This window comes from Aulonocara stuartgranti, assembly GCF_965226115.1.
Source record: "Aulonocara stuartgranti genome assembly, chromosome: 17".
NCBI classification, from domain to species: Eukaryota; Metazoa; Chordata; class Actinopteri; order Cichliformes; family Cichlidae; genus Aulonocara; species Aulonocara stuartgranti.
Genome location: NC_138953.1, coordinates 30,171,501 through 30,177,500, shown reverse-complemented (window position 1 = coordinate 30,177,500; position 6,000 = coordinate 30,171,501). Strand labels below are relative to the sequence as shown.

At 38.7% G+C, this 6,000-nt stretch overlaps 1 long non-coding RNA gene across 1 annotated transcript in view; it reads right to left on the bottom strand.

Moving 5' to 3' along the window:
* LOC309692743 overlaps nucleotides 1-4,026 on the bottom strand; it is a 10,292-nt gene extending 6,266 nt beyond the window's left edge. The window contains exons 1-2 of the long non-coding RNA XR_014272431.1: nucleotides 3,853-4,026; nucleotides 1-98 (exon numbers count right to left, since the gene is read on the bottom strand). The exon at nucleotides 1-98 is cut by the window's left edge and continues 354 nt beyond it. This is a non-coding gene — a long non-coding RNA (uncharacterized lncRNA). The remainder of the gene's footprint in view (nucleotides 99-3,852) is intronic.
* Nucleotides 4,027-6,000: the final 1,974 nt, after the last annotated feature.

Genomic DNA, 6,000 nt, shown 5'->3' with positions numbered 1-6,000 from the left:
TGGAGGAGGATGAGGACGACATCAGAGGCCCACTAAAGGCCCAGCGCTGCGTCAAGACACCAGGCCCACATCAGGTTCGCCAGGTTGTATGGTTTTCACTGGAAGGAATAATAAATAGAAACTTATAAATCAACTATAATGTAGGTGACTATAAAAAGAAAAGAAAAAAGTAGAACCTGTTATGTCCTACAGTGGTGTTACAGCAAAGGCATTTTTCTTGCTATCCTCGGACAGGAAATGTTACGCAATCTGCACAGAGTAACCGGCAGTGCAGGCTTTAAATGCAGTGTTTGATAATCATTAGCCATCTGGACGTAGTCATTTGATCTTACAGCATCTCGACCCAAGAACTGCAGCCTCAGCCGACTAAAACTAATCCCGTGATGGTGGTAGTGTGTGGGAGGGGGTGCTGGTGGAGCTGGGATAGATGTCCCAAAAAGTCTATCTGATGCACGGTTGCTTTATGTTCTGAAAATGCATCACAGGCCATGCCAGTCAGCACCTAATCTTACGTTTGGTACATCAGTTACTTTCTTTATTGTGCTCACTTTTTAACAGAATGTGAAACACTGAAATAGGAAGCGGATGCACTGCTTTATGCCTTTATTTTATCCCTCTTCCTCTCATTGGGAGAGTAATGTGGTCTGCATGTGCTGCAAAGATGCGAAACGATGGTGCACCAGTGATCTATATAGCAACCCAGGCCTGCAGGCCATTAGCCAGGCACCAGGCCGGTGAGGAACCGTGTAGTTGATTTTTTTTAAAAGCATTTACAGAGGAATATCCTACTTTTCGAATATAGCCTACAATAAATATTGAATTTTAAATTCACATTAGAATGTATAAAGGACGAAAGAACTGATTAAAATCAATTTAGCCCACGTGTTTGCATTAAGATTGCAGAAAAATGCTAAGATGCAGAAGAAATAGTCAGGTTCTGTAAATGTTAATTCTTATCATGTGGTCAGAAAGGCCCAATTTAAATTTGCAATTTTCCTCTCATTCCTATTTTTTTTTAACTGTCTAAACATATTTTAATGTCTTAAAATCCACGCGGGCTGTAGGACAAAATAGAATAATCTCCATGTTCCAGCTGGAGAAGAATCCGACGCAACCTTTTCTCGGGTTAGCCCAGTCAGAAGAGGGGGTTGGTCCAAATTATTTGTCAGGAAATCGTTTAATCCGGAGACAAAACCAATCCTCATCCACCCAGAGTGCTGCAGTCCCGGGGTTAAAAACAGCGCCCTGTTTGAGGTCTCTTCAGAGAGATCCACTCTTAAAAAGACTGTAGAGGCCCTCAAACGCAGCAGAGCAAAGAGAGGCTCGTGAAGGTTGGATTATTTGATTCGTGGGAAGAGATGCTTGAAAAATGTGTTTTTATTTGCTACCGGGCAATTCCTTGCATGTGTGCTCACAACTCTAACCTAGAGAAGGGAGACTGGATAGAAGCTGGGTTTGATCCTAGACAAAAAAATGGAAGAAAAAAGACCACTGTTATGAATGCAGGTAGGCCAAACAGAGGTGCGTTTTGTACCATTTTCGGTTCCTTGCGCATACCATTTAAAGGGTAGGGGCCTGTCTCATATTTCACACACAGAAATAGCTCTAAATTTGTTAGTAAAAGTAGGATTCAAGTAAAGATTTGAAACAAAAGGACGTTTCAGAAAATTTAAATATTAAAACTTTGGCGAATTTCAGTGGCTGTAGTTTCACTCTTGTCGAGTGTTGTTGCCGCTTTGTGTGTCTGCGCCTTTAAAAAGGTGCACGGGGCACCTATCTTTCTGTAAGTGTGCAGCCGGAACGCGCAGGTAAATGGGAGGAGGTTTCAGTGTGGGGAGGGGGAACCGGTAGGAGAGAGAGAGAGGGGGATACAGAGGAGAAGAGAGGAGCGCAGGGCTGAAATTGACATTTGATACTCAGGAAGTTCAGGAGTCTGCTTGGATTTCTTTTGTTTCATTGTAATTCTGCAGTCCTGCTGCGGGCAACACAGACGGGAGGTTTGTGTCACTTCCACACAATGTTAATAGCGGAAAATCCTTAAATGATAATGATAGGTTAAGGACTAAAATGTGAGTTGGGTCCGACTTCTGAGCGGTTCGTGACGCACGACGATTGACTGAGAGGAAGGTACGAACAATATTTCGGTTTTTTGTTGTTGTTGTTTTTTAACGCACAGGTTAGTTGTTTAAATAAAGCAGCCGAATACACAGGCTAGCTTAAAGAGAGGGTTCACATCAAATGAGAAAAGATGGGCGAGGAGGCCGTGTTACCTACCAAAATACTTGGCTAATATTGCAATTTGTTTTACTTTGTTTTTTTAAAAAAGATGAATGGTTAATGACCTACTAACAGATCAGTCGTTTTATAAATCTGGCTATTCGAATACTTCAACTTAAAAACTTCAACTGCTATTAATTCAATTTAATGTAAGGTACTACTTTTGTTTAACCTCTTCTGGCGTGAGGGTTAAAAAAAATCCGCACAAATAGTCCGTTAAACGTGGTCGAAATTAATATGAAATAGACTAAATAGCAGAAATGCGAAATATATATATATATATATATATATATATATATATATATATATATATATATATATATATATATATATATATATATATATATATATATATATATAGAAATTTTGATAAAATATTATTTAAATAAATGTTCAATTTAATGCAGTTGTGATAATTAAATAGGCTCTTTTTTATTTTCGGTGATGCTCGAGCTTTGTGGTATGTAATCACGTTGCACCTGCTTCTATTTCCGTCCAATACCAAGAGAATACAGTGAAGACCTCAACCTAATCCTGCGGATTAATACTGAATTGGGTATGTTGAAATTTTTTTCTCCTTTTCTTTTCTTTTCTTTCCCATTTTTTAAAATCCCTGTACACTGAGGGTAATTAGGATTGTATACAGGGTGTGTGGTGTTATGAAACAGGACAGTATTCCTAATCAGGCCAAAAAAAAGGGGGGGGGGGGGGGTTGGGGGTTGGGAGGGGTCCCTAAATATAAACGTAAAAAAAATATAAGTACTTAGATGTGACTTGAAGTAGATTTTTGTGTGTTTCAGGTCATAAGACTGAATTTAGATCTTGCTGCAGGACTTAGAGGAGTGATAAATCCTCCTGAAATAACCGTGAAGTTGAGGACTTGTAGACTCCCTATTCAGACAAATGCGATTAACAAGGGGCTTTGGAGCAGCTTTGAGGTTAAATTAACGATGACAGAAAGAAAAGGAAGTCCGGACTTTGCAGTGTTAACATTTCAAAAATATACAGCGTGTCTAATCACGATGAAAGGGAATTATGAGTGCTTCCTAAACATCCCTTTGGACGTGTTACATCATTTCAGGTAATATTCTCATGTAATCTTGGATTTTTAATAAGTTGGCCTATGTTTGAATTCATGAAATGTAACTATAGCGCCATGTTTAGGTTTAAATTAAGCTGTCAAAGACGACATCAGGAAATTGTCTGTGAGAAAAGCTACATAATTATTGCAAATGTACAAACCTCACATATGTTTTTTTCCCTTTGACAGTTGGTCTTCATTACACATCAAAACAAGATGGCTTTTTAAATTGTTTTTTATTTCCCAGATAAACCTACATTTATCGCTAACAAGAGCAGGTTTCCATGTCTTAAATTATTGAACAAATTGAATAAATTATTGAACAAAATTATATAAGTAATGTTTTCTCTGATTTCATTTTCATTCAGAAATACTGTCCTTGTTTTTCTCTGTTCTACTTCCATGAGTAAGAGGCTCTCATTTAAAAACACCTTACTAAAATCTCATGAAGCTCCTTTCTTAACTAATTAAGGTATGGAAAAACACGGGCAAACCTTTAAAGGACACAGGTTCTTCTTCTTCTTCTTTTTTCCGGACTTGGCTTTTTAGTGGTATTGATTTCTCCAGGAAATGGCAATGGGAGTCTAGCTCAGGGAGCCATTTGGGCGTCTGAAGAATCACTTAGTACATGGTTTGATCGCTGGAATCAATGGGAGCTCCGCGCACTGCAGGGCCCAGGGTGAGGGAAGCTAATGGCTGAACCAAGGGTGGGGCGTCTGGGCCCTGCCAGGACAGCGCTGAGGACAGCTAGCTTCTCTCTGATTCGGATTATCTGTGGCGCAAAGATTCTTTTGACAACATATCCAAGGTCAGGAGATGGTTTGAAGGTTATGATTCAGCTGCAGTATCGTGATTTAAACCCTTTTATTTATTATTTCGATGTGAAAGAAAAGAGAAATAGGCTCAGTTGTTTGTGTATATTTTTGTAAGGGAAGCCTTGCATATTTATTTGACAGACATTTTGAATTAGTTGAGTTGCTTCATTGCTGATATCTTAGTCTGACTACAGTCTGACTGGGATTTGTTGTTTTTAAAGCTCAGACTCAAATCACAGATACACCACACGATATGTGAATTTATCCTTATTTTCATTTCACTGACACAAAACCTGCAAGCCAGCTTTTACCTGTACTCATACTAGTTACATGTAAACTCTTGAAATAACAACAACATCAACAATGATGAAAACTTTTATTTTATCACAGATTTTAAAGATTAACCCTTGTGTGGTGTTCGTATTTTTGTTACTCAGCCAGTGTTCATGGGTCTGGTGGACCCGCTAGAGTTTTGGCTTTCCAAATTAACACTATCAAACAATTTTATGTTAAATTACTCAACAGATGTTTACTTCATCCCAATTACAAGACATATGAACAGCAAACATGGTTAATTTTTTCCCTTTACCTTTGTTAGATCACATTTATGAATTAATGTGCTTCTCGTTTTTCTTTTATATAAAATGTTATAAATAAATCAGTTATAATCAAGTGGAGTGAGTGGAAAGACACAACACATTTACACGTGAAAAAATAATTAATTGTTACATTTTTCTTTTGAAAAAAACTGAACACGGGTCTCACAGACCCGAACACCATACAAGGGTTAAAATGAATGGGTCGTTATAACATAACTGATGCACCTCAACACAAATACAGCAAGTAAATGAAGAGGTTTGTTAAAGGTGTCACACTTTGAGCAGGTTGATTGTGTAGGGGGAGGGCAGGAGCCAGGATGTAAAGGGATTACTGATCAATCCACGTAAGGGTCATTTATGTGCCAAACCTAAGTTTAAGACATCGGTGGGTTTGATAACTGATCAGTGAAGTGCATACATGTTTCCTTGTTTGGTCTTAGCAAAAAAGCAGTGGCTAATGTATTTTGTCAGTGTTATCCAGTTCTGTGTGAATAAAAAACAGCGCCTGTTCCTGAAAAATCTTGGACTTTCACTCCCAAATATTAATTGCTTGACTGTTTAGTAAAAAAATTAAAGAGAGCAAAATCCATCAAGCGTTTTGCTTGGCTTGATTGTGTGTGGGTAAGATGTTGAGATTCAGGGTTAGTATTGCACGAAACCTTGTAAAATGTCCTCTAGATATGTTATAAGCAACAACATAAAATCCGACTTACCAAAAAAACATTAATAGTTGCTTTATAACTGCATAACATGCTTATTTATATGTAATTATCAGGTGCGTATGCTGTCAGGGTTAGCTCTCTGTTCCTAGAAATCTAAAAGCGGGAGTACAGGTGATTAGACGGGAACAGGTAGAAGAGGGTGTTTGCTCACTCGTAGGATTGACTGGACTTATATTTAGTTGCTCACATTGAGGCACAGTGGCTTTGACCTGTTACTCAGTGTGTGGATCAGTCCACTGCAGTGCAGTCAGTCTTGAGCTAAGCTGCGTCACTGCAACACTACGGACATATTGAAGGCTGTGGCTGTTCTAAAATAATTTCTTCACTTGCTCTCATTTCTCTTTCTCTTCTCTCGCACTCTCTCTCCAGGCTGTTGCATCTGCTCTGCTCTTGTGGGTTGGTGGTCTAGTTGGCATAGTTTTGATGACTGTCCCTTGGTGTTGGGGTGACAATGACTCCTGTTCTGTGTATGGCACTGGTAGAATTCACTGTGAGAGCTCACTATC